The sequence below is a fragment of the Arvicola amphibius genome, chromosome 6 (genome assembly GCF_903992535.2).
Source record: "Arvicola amphibius chromosome 6, mArvAmp1.2, whole genome shotgun sequence".
NCBI classification, from domain to species: domain Eukaryota; kingdom Metazoa; phylum Chordata; class Mammalia; order Rodentia; family Cricetidae; genus Arvicola; species Arvicola amphibius.
This window is the reverse complement of record NC_052052.2, coordinates 2,499,019-2,515,494: the sequence shown is the minus strand read 5'-3', so window position 1 is coordinate 2,515,494 and position 16,476 is coordinate 2,499,019.

The window sequence follows — 16,476 nt, the reverse complement described above, 5'->3', positions numbered from 1 at the left end:
AACCCTAGAACTGCATCCCACATGGGCCAAGGAGAGGCCAGGCTCCGCCAGACCCCACCCAGCCTGTAACACACCAAGTGAGTATTTTGAACCAGGCAGAAAAGAAAATTTAATATATCAAAAAATATCTCCCAGAGCGTCAGCCAAACGACAGCTTCAACACCTGCCTCCGTGTTTCTCCCTGAAAAGGACGTCTGGGTGTCAGTGAGAACTGCTTACATACATGACATCCCCAACCGCGATGAGCCTCCGAGGTGAAGGGAAGCAGGGCTTTGATGATCTGTGGTTCTGAGTTGCAAAATGATTAGCAGGCTGGTTAGCCACCACCGAAATGGGAGTTTTTTGTTTTAATGTATATCGTAACGACAGCTTCGAACAGTGCCGCACCATCCACACAAACAGCATGCTCTTATAAAAATTTCATCTTTATCTATTTTGGGGAGAAACGGCCCCTGTCTGCTAATTGAAGCATCTGTCATTCTGACATTAAATGAGCATCTTGGTCCTTTTGCGGTACTGGGGCGCATTTCCTTTGCACCGCCACACTGAAATCCTGCGACTAGCTGGGAGACAAAGGAGATAATGGGGACGCTCTAGTGAGGGAAAGGGTGGTCCACTTGCGCTTGCTTCTCTCCAGGAGTTTGCTGGCTCCTCACACCCCTCGGCTCCAGCAAGAGGAGGGTTGTTTAGATAAACATCAGCAAGGCAATTGCCCACAGCCGGCCCTCCCTGGGCCTGGGAAACACTAGTATCCACTGATGCGGATTCAGCTCCTTCGCCCTGGCCCTCTCTCCCCCACTGGTTTTTGTTTATTAATTTGGGAGCATGTTTTAAGGTCGCTCTCTGTTTCAGAGCTTGTCTCCCAAAACACAGTGTCCATAAATCCCATTTCACTGGCGTTTGAACCTGCTGTAGCTACCCTACAAGGTGAGCCTCCCTCAAGAAAACAACTCGGGTACAAGCATTTCATCAAGGTTTCCCAGTTTGACATGCTGGCCCCTGTGTGCCCATGAGCAAAGTACAGAGCCTCTCTGTGCTTCAGCTTTGCGTCTGTGGAGTAGATAGAGGTGGGTACTGGCAGATAATAAAAAAAATAAAGTTTTCATTATTATTTCCCAGGGTAAGCAGTGCGCCTTTCGGTTCTGATACTGAGTTGATTAAATCTCTCCACAGCAACTGTGGAACCAGGCAATGCATTGTGGTAACCAAATGATGATGGTGATGCCGATGATGGTGATGCCGATGGTGATGATGCTGATGGTGGTGATGTTGATGGTGGTGGTGATGATGATGGTGATGTTGATGGTGGTGATGCTGGTGATGGTGATGATGATGATGCTGATGGTGGTGGTGGTGATGCTGGTGGTGATGGTGATGATGATGATGGTGGTGATGGTGATGGTGGTGATAATGGTGGTGATGTTGATCATGGTGGTGGTGCTGGTGGTGATGATGTTGATGGTGGTGATGATGATGCTGATGGTGGTGGTGGTGATGCTGGTGGTGATGGTGATGATGATGATGGTGGTGGTGATGTCAATGGTGATGATATTGATGGTGGTGATGGTGGTGGTGCTGATGATGGCAATACAGACAGCAATGAGGAGAATGGTGGAATAATGAATAATTGATGATGATGGTGACAGTGTGGGTGGTGATGATGACAATAATGATGATATGAAGATGGCAAAGGTAACAATGATGACGGTGATAATGGCTGTGGAGTAATGGATTTGACAGTGGTGGTGACGGTGGTGATGGTCAGGGTGACAGTGCCTCTAATGTGACAGCCGGGCACTTCACCAGGTATCTGCCCTGTTTAAAAGTGCATTCGTTTGTTCCTGCCGAAGTCTTGATGTGGGAACATTGCCACCAATGAGGAAACCGAGGTTTTCATTAAGTGACACTGGCCCCAGGTCACACACCTGGCCAGCGACAAACGGACAGCTGATCCACAGGCAGTTGCTCCAGGGACACGCTGTGCTACCGTCTTCTTGTGATGGTGGGGCCCATGGCCCTTCCTCCTACGGCCCAGGCAGATCCCGTGTGCTAAGCAGGAGCCTCCCAGCAGCAAATGCGGGAACACCAGGAGGCTTAGCTAGGTGACCTCAGGCCCAAGGACAGTCCAGTCAGGCTTCTCCATCAGCTCCTCGGGTTACTCAGAAGCACAAGGCCCATAACCCTTGAGTGTTTGGGTCTGCGCTCAGTGGCAAGGGGTTTGTTTTGGGAAGGGGATGACGATGTGGAAGGGGATTTGAAAATGTGGTTGGCACCAGGCCTGGAGTGGGCACGGACTCATCACATGAACTCATAGACGCTAGGGAGAAGTCTGTTTGTGCAGCCATTCATCCATGGGGCATTAAGTAATGGGATTTCTGCTGACCCATTTTACCGTACCGTTCCTGATGATTCTGGCTAACCCTCCACTGACCTGTGAGTCAGTGGTCAGATGTTGGAGATCCAGAATATTTAGTTTAAGCCTTTAAATTACAGTTTTAAGTATTTAAATTATGCAAACACTTCTTGGCCCTGTACAGCCTGTGATGAAACAGCCACTCTTTTATTCGCTAAAAGGAATCGAATGTAAATTTCCCTGAACCGTGAACTGTGAAAACGGCATCCATGCATCTTGGATCCAGTGGGGAGTGGAAGATGGATAAGGCTTGTTGTCAGGGTAACCTGCAGCCAGCAGAGGTTTCCCTAAAGTGTGCCATCCTCTCCAAAGTTCTGAGTGATCACACAAGCTGTGACCCTAAAGGTCACAGCTGGGATAAGGACACCACGGAATGCAGGAGCAGTGACGGTTCACACCCAGTGGCAGCTAAGACAAGTCACACCCAAGAGGTCTCAGCACAGCAGGCAGACCCCGCCCAGCACTGTCTGGGTCGCAGCTATAAAAGCCGGGATCCGGGAAGAGGGATGGTCCCAGCTTGCCCCAGCAGCACCAGATATTTACATACATGTGCATATATTCATACACGTGGATATTCTGCTATGTGCGTGTGCACATGGATATTGCTGTGCATGAGGACGGACCACAAGATACACAACGAAGCCCACTTTAAGAGTTTTATTGATAAAGAAAAGGGAAGAAAAAGAGGGGGTGCACAGTATGTGCCTGAAGGCAACCTAGTGAGAGAGTGGGGGAGCAGGCATGTCCACTATTTAAGGCCGCTTAGCCAATGGACACAGGGGCTACGTAGTCACGGCATGCATAGATCACGTAGGGCATAAGGCCCTAGGGTGACTAAGCATTCTCTGCCTGAATGTTGATGGCCGTGGGACTCTGGATGTGATGGGAAAAACAGCACACATGTGTGTGCATGTGCCATTACAACACACATAGATGTACACATGCATGTACATATGCTCACTCACAGACGTACACATGTTTACACATGCGACCCTCCTTTTTTTTAAACTTTCTTTTTGTTTTTTGTGTCTTTCACATCAGGCGTCTCGATCCCATTCATTTCCCGTCCCTTCCTATCCGCCCTCTGCCCTTGCAACCTCCCCCACAAAAAATAAAATAAAATTTAAGAAGAAAACATAAGGAAAAAAAGGAAGGGGGAAAATCTTGTCATGGAAGCTTCGCGTGACACAGCAAGTCACATAGTGGTCAGCCCTTTTATCCCTGAATCTTTACTTGCAAGTGCTCACTGTAAAGAGTCACTGGTCTGGTTCGGGGCCTCTGGTTTCCACTACACTATCGATGCTGGGTCCTCACCGGGACTCCTCTTGGATATCCTGTTGTTGCTCTGTGTCTTGGAGATGCTGCAACTTTGGGTCTGCAGGACGGGTCCTTCACATTTTCCAGTAGATCATAGATAGGATGGATGTAGGGGTGGGGCCATCTGATAACCCTGCTTCTGGGCCTGGGCAGTTGCAGGGTTGGTCAGCCTACCTGACCACTGGCGCGCGCGCGCGCGCGCACACACACACACACACACACACACACACACACACACACTCCCAGCCCCCAACCCACCACCCACCCCCATCTTCACCACCAAGGTGAGCTCTCCAACCCCGTGCAGGGATGAGCAAGGGGCGGGGCCAGTTCTCCTACTTTCACACAGTCAGTCTCAGCTCTCCCACACCTGTGCCCTCAGGGCCAGCTCTCTCCCCTGCCCACACCACCATTTGGCAGGTGAGGGGCGGGGCCAGATCACCCACACTCTAGTTCTCAGACCCACCACTAGGGTCAGCTCTACTGTGCTGCCCAGGGGAGGTACAGGAGCCACTTCCCCGAGTGCTGCAGCTGGTAAGGAGACCAGTCAGCTCTCTTGCCCACCACAGTGGCAGGGGTAAGGAGGGAGGGCATATTTTCCCTCGCCCTCACCAACATGCGGCTTTCTTACTTCGTTCCCTCTATGACAGTCTTACCACAGGAACCTGGGGCTGCCTATCCTTGGAACCAAGGACATGGTGCCCATGGGGGCAGGGCAAGGGGAGTAGAAAAGGATATTAGGGGAAGGGAGAGACACTTTCATTTGGGACAGCCCATGCACCCGTGCTGGAAGCATTTCTGCAGCCAAAAATAGAACGGAGGGCCATGTGAGCAACAGGGTCACCACAGTCCCCCTTCCCTGGCAGTCAGGAAGGAAGTGGAATGCGTTTCATATGACTAATAGGGTGCCAGGGGGCCACTGCCCTCTGAGAAAGCGCCTGGCAGCACCTGGGTATGACAAATGCTTCCAGAACCTGCTTCCTTCCCCAAGGACTCTAAGCGAAACCCTTCAAGGTGATGTACACCTTCAGTCCTGGCACTCAGGAGACAAAGGGAGGTTTTGAAGGCCAACCTGCTCTACAAAACAAGTTTCAGGCCGGCCATGGTGGCATAATGAGACCCTTTATCAAAAAAAAAAGTCCCCATAGTCGCCCAGGGATAGTACCCCAGTTACCCTCACAGGGAACCCAAACCCTGCACTACCGTGAAAGTGCCTGCGTTGTCCGCCTGACCCAGAAGTCAGAGCTGGAGCTGAGGGAAACACTCAGGAGCAGAGAGCACACCTGTGGAACTGAGACCCAATATTTCTCTAGGATGCCCATCCCAGTGTGCAGCCCCGCCTCTGTCTTCAGAGTGACTCACCCTACCCTCTTCTCCACAGTCCTTCTTTCCTCTGGACTCCAGCCCCTGTGCCTCCTTCTAAGGGCCCCGTGATCCTACTGACCACCCAGTCAACCCAAAAATGATCCCCATCTCAAGACACCCATCCAACCATCACTTGTAAATCACATGTTGATGGGCCTGGAGGTTCAACTATAGACATAGGGAGTCTGCTGCTCTTTCCACCAGACTGGCGATGAGTGTGCCCAGACAGACCCGCTGGCGGTAGGAATGGGCCAGCAGATGGCTCGTTTCCCATGCCAGGAGAAGTGCCCAGCTATGGGTATAGACTGTAAGCTGGGTGAGAGACATAATCCAGAGACTAGGGGAATGAGACTCCAGAGCCGGGTGTGGGGTGGAGTCCCGGACCTGGAGCACCTATCCAGAGCACGATTTTGAGCCCCTCCCAAGCTTCCACTCCCCAGATAGCAGAAAGCCCTTCTCACCAAGATGATGGCCTTCTGCTGTGAGAATCTTAAACTGCCCTTGAAGCTCTGGGTCCCATTGTCCCGAGAGGAAACACATAAAGGACATATGGGCTAAAGGGTCTGTCCAGAGGTACTGAGGGGGGGAGATGAGACAGTTCCAGCTCTGCAGGTGCAGTCAGGGGTCCAGGAGCTGAGGGGAGGTCTCAGCTGTGAAGCATCCCCGCCGCCCCCAAACTCTGCTTGCTCACCTTGAGCCCTCCCGCCCTCGGGCTGTACAAGGCTGAATCACTGTATCCATTGCTTACTGGTTTGCTGAGGCAAACACTTGACAAAAGCAGCAGAAGGAGGGATTATTTCGGCTCATGGTCGGAGGGAACAGAAGGTGGCTGTGGGGATGCTGTGCAGGAACATGAGGCAGCTGGTCACACTGTGCCCACAGCTAGGAACTAACCTGCCTTCTCCTATTAAGTACAAGACTCCAGCCCACAGTGTCCCCACTTCCTAATCTTCCAGCCTCAAATAATCCAATCTAGAAATCCCCCAGAGACAAGCCCAGACATTTATTTCCTGGTGATTCTAGACACTAGATTCAAGTCAACCATATTGACCTCATCATGTTGTGGACTAATGGCCTACAGGATGTTGAGATTGTTGATTCCAGCACGACCCTTTCTCCCATCACAGGTTCAGAGTGACAGCACATCTTTTGGGGGTGGGGCACAGTCAGCACACTGAAGAAGGACAGAAGTGTTTGTGGCGTGGAGGAAGCAGAAGGCTCAGCCCACCTGAATGGGATTGGTGTTTGTAAAAGAGGCCTTCTGCAGCTGCAATTAAGCAGCTAAGAGTGTGTCTCCCAGAGGGCCTGAGTCTGGTTCTCTGCACCAGTGTCAGGTGGCTCACAACCACTTGTAAACCACTCCAGGTGATCTGATGCCCTCTTCTGGCCTTAGAAGGCACTGTATGCAAATGTGCACGCACGCGCACGCGCGCACACACACACACACACACACACACGAATGCACATAAATAAAAATAAACATTGCTGGTGGGAGCTCAAACTTGCACTGCCACTTTGGAAATCAGTATGGTGATTTCTCAGAAAATTAGGAAACAATCTACTTCAAGACCCAGCAATACCACTTTAGGGTATATACCCAAAGGATGCTCAATCATACCACAAGGACATGTGCTCAACTATGTTCATAGCAGCATTATTCATAATAGACAGAACCTGGAAACAACCTAGATGCCTCTCGACCAGAGTGGATTTAAAAAATGTGGCACATTTACACAATGGAGTACTACTCAGTGGTATTAAAAAATGACATCTTGAAATTTGCAGACAAATGGATGGATCTAGAAAAAGCATATTGAGTGAGGTAACCCAGCCCCAGAAAGACAAATATCATATATACTCACTCATAAGTGGCTTTTAAACATAAAGCAAAGAAAAACCAGCCTACAGTCCACAACTCCAGAGAACCTAGACAACAAAGAGGACTTTAAGAAAGACATACATGGAACTACATGGGAAGGAGAAAAAAGCAAGATGTCCTGAGTAAATTGGGAACCTGGGGGTCACGGGAGAGGGTAGAAGGGGAAAGAGGTGGGAGGGAGGGGAGAGGACAAAAATGTATAGCTCGATAGAAAATTGAGATTGAAAAAAATAAATTAAAAAACAGTACACATTCGAAAAAGTAAACTTTAAGTCTATAAAAAGAAAGCCTTGGTCTTTCAGCACTGTGAGCCTGCACACAAATGGCCCTTGCCAGATGTGGACAGGCTGTGCTTGGTCTTGGAACCCATCAGAACCAGAGTAGCATGAGCCTTCTCTTTGCAAACGACCCCGGCTATGTGATCCATCATCGCTACCAGGATGGACTCCAGGGATATCCAGGGCGGCAAGCCCACAGAGACAAGTCAGATGAGTGGACCCGGAGGCAGGGAACAAGCTGGGGAGCAATGGAGGGTGACTTCAAACGGGCTTGTTTCTCGGGTGGGTTGATGAGAATGTTCTAAAATGGATGGTGGTGGCAGTTACACAACTCTGTGAGTGTCCCACGAGCCAATGAAGTGTGCATTTTAAATGTGTGGATGGTACGAGAGGTGAATTATATCTCAATAAAGCTGCTATAATGTAGGAAGGGGACACACCACTGCTATCCCCCATCTTCTCTGTCCCTGCAAGGTGGGGGGTGACTTCTACTCTTTCCTGTTTTCCCACAATACACTCGCCTGAAGCGGTGGTGGGTTCACCTGCACAGCACTCTCCCTCCTTTGTTCCCAAGCCCACGCACCTCCAAACCTTATCTCCCACAAACAGCACTCCAGAGAATTTCTTGGTGTCCGTGGACATGTATGGAGACTGGCTGTGTGACTGTGGGTCTGGGAAAGGCTGAGGGCCTGGGACACCTCAGGTCTAAGTCGCCTGCCAGGAGTGAAAGAGGTCATTGTAACACAACTGCAGCATGCACCCAGAGGGATGGCGACTCCTGAGCACCCACTGCAACGTACACCCAGGGGCATGGAGGCTCCTGAGAACCCTCAGGGCAGGCAAGGCATCTGCTCGCAGGTCCCATGGCTGCTCTGCCCTCCTGAGCTCTCTAAGATGGTCCCATCTGCTGCTCTCCCTTGTCCCCATTCCCTTTAGATCCACTTAGTTCCCACTTCCTTTCTAAAGATGAGGGATGAAGAGAGCCATTGGATGGCTAGGATTTCTTACTGAGGGCACCAGTCACCTTTGGGCTGAGCATAAAGCCTCACAAGGCTATAGGGGCAGCAAATGGAAAGGGTCTGCCCTGGCAGACCCCCATTTTACAAACAGGGGTCTCCAGGATTGCCCCATAGCAGGACAAAGGACAGGCAGCCTGAAATCTGGCCAGGGATAACTTTTAAAGAACATGTCGAATATTGATTGAAAGGTGCCTCTTGGGAAGAACATGGGTGGCTGGTGCTGGGCTGGTGCCCTGGGTAAGACCAGGAGGAAGGGTGCCCTGAGAGCCATGGCCCCACCTCTCTGCATTTCTTCCTCCAGCTGCTATTCATTCCTTCATTCATTCATTGTTCTGGCTCCTGATGAGGCTGCAGAAGCATGATACAGTCAGCCTAGAGGTGGCTTTCAAAGTTCCATGGGACAGTTACAGGGTCCAGGGCATCTGGCAGCCAGCCCACAACACACACACACACACACACACACACCTGAGCCTTGGGTCTCCAAAAGCTTGACTCCACACCAGCCTCAAACAAGTTCTAACACAACACTGGGGAGATGGAGGGAGGCAGAGAAGGGAGGAAGCCAAGAGAACCGTGAAGAGAGATGCAGGGAGAGGGAAAGGAGAAGAGAATGACATCTGTTCCCGTGCACACAGACTCAGTGTCAGGGTGGCATCTCCCTGTGACACTGTCATTGACAACGTATTTGCTTTGCTTACATTCCATTCCAAACATATCCACCAGGGTCTATCAGCATTAAAACCCTACTACACATGGGGACCCTGGTCCACACAGCTCCTGGAAACAGCCTCCGGCTTCCCAGAGGTCTGCACCTCATCTGGGTTCTGAGGCTGGGGTATTGATAAAAGGGCACACCTCCCATTCTTACAGCACCTCAACGTGAATCTGTTAACTCATGTGTGCAGGACAGAGAACTGTGCAGTGTGCATGTGAGCAACTATGTCTGAACTGTTACGCTGAGCCCAGCTCTCAGCTATGAACTCGGAAGCTCAGGGGGAAGAGAAGAGACCGCACTGCAGCAGGTCCCTCTGCCTTCTCACTATCAATGGGTAAGCAGGGACTAGAGGACCAGACATGCTGGGTACACAGACAATGGACAAAGTGGAACTTAACTCATCAACCATAGCAAGGAGCCCAGAAGGTCATACCACATCCACAGTCATCAGCCCAGAGGACACGCTATCCACTGTCACCAACCAGAGGACACACTATCCACTGTCACCAACCCAGAAGGCACACTATCCACTGTCACGAACCCAGAGGGCACGCTATCCACTGCCACCAACCCAGAGGACATGCTATCCACTGTTACCAACCCAGAGGGCACGCTATCCACTGTCACCAACCCAGAGGACATGCTATCCACTGTTACCAACCCAGAGGGCACGCTATCCACTGTCACCAGGCTGTGAGGCAGCCTGCTTGCCAGTCAGACTCCTAGAAATCCAGACTGTTATCTCCAGTAATAATCCCAGAAATCAGACAAGACATTCTGCAACAGCAGTCTACAGACATCTTGGCCTTGATTCATCACTGGCGGTTCCCTTTCTGTCAAGACCATCCTGGAAACTAAACAAACGCCCAAACCAATAGCTGAGGGTGCCCTGCTTCCACTGAGCCACCTTCCTGCAGCCCCATCTGACAGCCTCCCCATCCCTCTGCCAATCCAGAGACAGTGCAATGCTTGCAGCAGCCAACTTTAAACATGAGGTCTCCGTGGTCCTCCCTGGGGGACTGCTTCTTTACCCACACAATAAACAATGTTGCCAACTGGTACCACAAAGCGGAACTGTCTGGCCTTTGATGCTCCACTCATAAAGGGACGAGGAAGTACAGAGGGAAGGCCCTGAGTGGGTTCCTCTGGAGCAATGGGAAGCTCCAGCCTGACGTCCAGTTTCCCCCCTCAAGTTCTTGCCCCTCAGGCTCCTGGGAGCCATGTGAGCAGGTGATAAAGTAGAAAGTCAGAGAAAAGTGTCATCCTTTCCCAGGTCTCGCCTAAGGCGAGAAGGGATGATGTATCTCCTTGTGATTGTTAGGATTTTTTGTTCTTTTGTTTTGTTTTGTTTTGTCAACTTGTTACCAGCCAAGGTCATCTGGGAAGGAGGATCCTGAACTGAGAAAATCCCTCCATCAGGCTGGCAAAGACTTTCAGGCATTTTCTTGACTAGTGATTGATGAGTGAGGGTCCAGCCCATCGTGGGCAAAGCCACCCGTGGGCAAGTGGTCCTGGGTTATATAAAAACTTAGGCTGAGCAAGGTGGAGCAACCCAGTAAGCACATTTTTTGTGACTTCTGCTTCAGTTCCTGCCTCTAGGCTCCAGTTGTGAATTCCTGCCCCAACTTCCCTCAATGACAGATTGTGACTTAGAATTGTAAGTGAAATAAACCCTACACCTCAAAGTTGTTTTGGATCATGGCATTCATCCCATCCATAGAAACCCTGACTAAGACAGCCCCTCGGGTCCACTGTGTCTCCCACAGAATGAAGAGGGCAGTGTGTTTATCCTGAAGCCTAGAGCACACAGTGTGATTGGCAGCTCCCACACTCAGCCACAGCAACCACCACCCCCCCATGCCTTGTCACCAAGACCACAGTTTGGTTCATTTTTCTGCCACATCCCTCCTCTCCAAAGCTCCTGCATCCACTCTCATCCCTCACCATGCCTCCCACCAACCCCACAGCCATTTCTGAGACCAGAAACTTCTGAGAACTCCATGCTAGGAGGAAAGGCTCAGAATAAACAACCAGTTACTAGCGATGTTGCCTTTCCCTTCCCAAGAGGAAAGGAAGGTTGAAGATCAGCCAGGCTGTTGGAGAACCTCCAGGCATGCCAACTCTGTGACCAACTTTCAGTACAAATGTGGCCCACAGTAGAGAAACAGAACACAGCCCCAGGTCCCTCATCACCCCTAAAGTGGCTGGTTCAGAGGAAAGTGGGGCTGGGGATCAGGCTCTAAGAAGTGTGGCTGGAAAGGGGGCAGCCATGACAGACAAAAGGCTGTGAAAGTGGCCATAGGCCTGGTGGGCGGTACAGGATGCTGAGGGTCATATAAGAGCAGCTTGATTTGTCAGAGGTGAGACTTGGCAAAAAAAAAAAAAAAAAAAATTGTCTCTAGAGAATGCAAGGAGAGATGGGAAGGGGAAGAAACAAGAGGAAGGGAGGGGGAGGGAGAGAGAGAACAAAGCAGGGCTGGAGACAGATGGAGGCAGGGAGGGAGGACAGCAGCCAGCTAAGATCTCAGTGAGCAGAGGGAGGATAGTATCAGAGCTGGGGAGCACTGTGTCCTTCAGACTCTGCCCTTAACCCTCCAGGGTCTCCGCACCACCCTCAGTAACACCGTTTGTGTCAGGCTCCTTCTGACTCAAGGTCACTGCTCGCCCTGTAGACTGCTTCTGAGAACAACAGAAGCAGAAACACCACCAGTCCCAGCGTTTGCTCCCAGAAACCCTGTCATGGTTCAGATACGGCACGTCCCCTCCCCACAAAACGCCTGAGTTGAAGGTTTGGGTGCCCGGCAGATCTGGGGCTTTGGGGAGAAATTTGGTTTAATCTCCACCTCACCCTCGGGGTGACTTAATCTCCAGGTGGAGTCCTAGTTTGATGAAGCCACAGTGAGGCTCTGATAAGACCTTGTCGGAAGACATAAGTCACAGTGGACATACCCTGGAAAGATGACTCTTGTCCCAGCCTCTTCCTATGCTGTCTCTGTTACTGGCCACCCCGAGGTGAGCACCTCTGCCCCATTGTGTATCCCCACCACAACACTCTGACTCCCCACAGCCTAGAAGTGTCAGAGCAGTGAGCCCATGGTTGCCAAAGGCTGTTAACAATTCCTTAAATTGGATGTGATGATCTCCACCCACGGTGGTGTTTGTGAAACCCCAGGAGGTGGAGCCTATGGCATCTTTGTTTCTAGGAAGGAGGAGGAGTCTGGGATGCATAGTCAAGGCTAAGCAAGCTTGTGCCAAGGCCCAGGTTGCCTTGAAAGCTTCCAGCAACACTTCTCTGACCAGAGCTTGTGACCTCTTCTTGTCCTCATGCCATTTCTGAATTCTGAAACGGAAGTCAGGGAGGAACTGCCTATCCGGAGTCAAACACACGCCGTCCACCTTGGCTGCTGGCCTCGGGATCCATTCTTAGGAACAGCTCACACCCAAGAGCCAAGGATGACCCCTGCTTCACCCCACCCCACAAATGAGAGCAGAAGCCAAAGCCCATTCTTGGGCAGCTATCAGTAGCTGATCAGGTCCCACGGTGAGTGAAGCAGCCACAGTGCTCAGATCTTCAAAATCAGGTCTCAATCACCCATTATTTATTCATTTAAACATTTATTAGCATAAATTAGTCATATATAATGATAATCCAACTATAACACATCCACACACATGCATATAATATCTTTGTCATCCCCCAATCCCTTTATCCTCCTCCCACTCTCTCCGGTCCTCCTCTTCCTCATCCCTTTGAATCACCCTTCCACATTCAAGACTTTGTCTTTTTTATTCTGTGGCCCAGAGAGCTTCACCAGTGTTACAGGAGCGTGGGTGAGGACTTATGTATGGGATTATGAGTATCTTACCAGTAGCCACACCATTGAAAAAAAAGTCTACCTGCCTACCCACAGCAGCCTTTAACTGTCTGTAGATCCTCACTGGTAGGAGCAGTCTCATCGGCCCCTCCCCATCCCATGAGGGAATGCCAGTGGGCCCTACCCTGTGTGGAAATAAGTCATTGATTCTGAAATTCTTGAGTTAAAGTCACATGTATGAACAAATCCTATCTCAGAGAGTGCCACCTCAACATCTGGGTTCCAAAGGATGCTCTTGCATCCCTTTCTCAAGGAGGACACTGGTAACACCAATGGACAGGATAGTGTGCTACCACCAGACCCGTGCTCAGCCAGCCAGGAGCCAACTTCTGGGTGTCTGTGAGTGGGTCCTTGGCAGGAGTGTGTGAGCGTCTGATGGGAGTGCTCCATCTTCAGGGCAGCAAATGAAGAGTAAATGTTCCGAAAAGAGGAATGAAATGGGCTCCTCCATCGTGCTCCCGGCGAAGGCTGATGGATACCGCCCTTCAGAATCAACAGAGAGTTTATTTAGAGACTTGTGGGAGGGGAGGGGCCAGGGGAGCAGGGCAAACAAATATTCCCCCAGCTGGCTTCCCTTACGCTGAGATCTGTAAATAATATTCTGCAATAATGAAAGTTATGAACCTACAGTTCTTATGGAGAGGAGGAAATATTGGCAAATAAAACCGCTTGGTGCCCAGACTATAAACTACCATTTCCTCCTGAGACTGAGGGATGGAAATGCTCACCTCATCCGCCAAGGGGAGCAGGGGCAGAGGCCACACTGGATGGGAGCAGGGGGGAGGCAGGGAACCCACTCACTAGGCCCCCAACCTCGGCACCCATCTTCTTTGTCAGCTGAGCCCCGCCATGAGTCCCCCACATGCACACTGGTGCTTAATTGCTCATAAAAGTGATTTGCTGAGCATTTCGTGTTTTTAATAAACCGGGGGTGGGGGTGCAGAGAAAGATGACATCTGGGAGAAGGTTGGCTTTTACCTTTTGAGTTATTAAAAAAAAAAGAAACCATGGAAAAGAAGGAAAAGTCAGACGTGGAGCAGGGAGAGAGGTGGCTCGGAGAAAGGGGATATAATGCACACATGTGACCAGAAGACAGTCCCACCGCTGGGTGAACGAGCTCCTTTTCTTTGTGTTCGAACCACACACACTTCCTTATGCGTTCTTCAGAGCCTCTGTCCATGAATGAGCTGCTGTGGGGGGGGGGGGGGGGAGGGGGTCTGAATTCTGTCCTCCTCATTTAGGGACAAAGAGGCTGATCCACCGAGAGTGCTCTCTCTCAGTCAGCCTTTGAAACACAGGGAAAAAGACTAAGCCAGAGGTGGGGAGGTCCCGTAGGCAGAAGCCCGCCTTTCCTGCATAGGATTCTCTCGCTCTGGCCCATAGGAGATGCCCCATGAGCTCAGGTGCACAGACCCTCATCAGGCAGTCGGTGCCCTCTGAGAGTTCTGTTTGTAATATCTTTTGGAAACCCTGTCTCGAAAAACCAAAATAAATAAATAAATAAGTAATATCTTTTTTTTTTTTTTTTTTTTTTTTGGTTTTTCGAGACAGGGTTTCCCTGTAGTTTCTAGAGCCTGTCCTGGAACTAGCTCTTGTAGACCAGGCTGGCCTCGAACTCAGAGATCCGCCTGCCTCTGCCTCCCGAGTGCTGGGATTAAAGGCGTGCGCCACCACCGCCCAGCTCTGTTTGTAATTTCTAATATGCAACAATAATTAAAGACATAATGGGCCATGGATCTGAGAGAGAGTGGGCGGGAATATGGAAAGTGTTGGAAGAGAAAATGGAAGGGGAAATTACTATATTTTAATTTCAAAAAGTAAAAAAAAAAAAATACTTTTAAATTTCCCAATATGCTGTGGCTTGGAAGTAGAATGTGCTCATGTACAGGGCCCTGGCTTCTACCTCCCAATATTTCCCAGAAGAATTCCCATGAATTGCAGAATTCCGGGTCTGGAATGGACAGTCAGCCAGCACTCTGCCTATTCCTCAGCCTTGGGATAAAGTTGCGCCTAATCTGCTCCACTACTGTGTATCAAATGCCCCAGACCTCCTGTGCCTCCCCCTGGGTACAGGTTCCCCAGAGGGGGGCAAAGACAGCCCAAACATGTCACTAAAAACAAGCCCACCGCACAGCCCCTGAGCGTGATTGCTTCTCCATCCTCGTAGAGGGCTGTGGAGCCCACGCTGAGCAGCCACTGGGCACAAGTGTCAGCTCCTAAATCAAAGACATACATCACCAGCCGCCAAATTAACACATTTTATGGAGCTGTAAATGATTTTATGATAAATAGGAACTCGGGGTTATGAATCAGGTTACGCAATTCCTTTCGTCCCCCTCTGCCCCGATCCCCGTTGCTTTCAATTGAGCGGCTATGCAGGGGGCGTGGAGTGACATTTAGTTACATTAAATTGCAAGCAGGCCTTTCCTCCTCTCTGTCTCCCCCACATAAAATGAGGATTAATGCCCCTTCAGCAGCTCCAAGGCCTTGCTCAGCCATGGTAAAGGACTTGGCGCCCTGGGTCTCTGTTGGTTAATTCAGAAGGCTCTTCTGGTACATCCTGGAGAGCCCCGAAGGCCATGGCTGGGCAGCAGTGTGTTCCATGGGAGGCTCATTAGCAGATGGGCAGACAAAGGAGAGGAAAGCAAGTCCCCGAATCCATCCAGAGTGACTGCCCCTCAAGGTCTGTGGCAGAGCACCTCAGACAACCTAGTGATGGACTTCACCTCCTCAGATCTCCTTATGCTGACCCTTTGGGGATGGCTCAGGGCCAGGTGGGGCTGGTAACTTCTGGGACCATATTTTACCAAGGAAAGAAGGGGATTAAGAGCTAAATTGTCAGGAGATGGATAAGGAGACAATGGGGGTGGAGGAGACATGTGGTCCTATGCATTCCCAGGAAGCCTTGATGCTACCGGTCTCCTGGTCACTCTGCTTTTCCGAGACTTGGGCATCATCTCGTTCATCCCAGAGAGAGACAATAGGAAAACCCCAGCTCCCCGGTGACAGCATCAATGTTTAGCTCGTGGAGTGAGAAAGAGGGATGCCTTTCAAAAAGTTGTCAGAATTAAGAGCAAGCCCCTGAAAAAAGAAGTGGGTGTTGAGGGTGGAGGGAACGGGGAAGAGACACAATGTGACAGGAAAGGAGAGAGGGTGCAGGTGCCATTGGACCCTGAGACTGGGGTCAGAACCTCTTTTGCAGGTAGACTCTGGAACGGCAAAACCTCCTGTATCTTTTCTTCATCTGTCACTTTCTCAGCTACTTTTCAGGCTGAGCCATCCTGAAGAACAATCAGTTCACTCCTCAGGTGAAGCTCTTGTCTTTGTTGAAAGCAGATTCGCATCTTGAATGTATGCCTGACAAGGGCATGCAGGGAGGGAGCTGTCTTCCAGGGGCCAAGCTAGTGGGAAGGGGAGGTAGACCACATGTGTTTGTCTCCCAGGCTGGGTGAGCCACGTACTGCTACTTATAGGTTCCTCTGCACGTGAGTTCCCAAGGACCTGGCTGAGTCTCTGGCGGTCAATGACGTATTTCATAAAGAGACACAATTCATGGAGATTCCAAAAGTCATAGGACATCGTCTGGGCTCAGACACTAGAACAACTCCCCTGTGC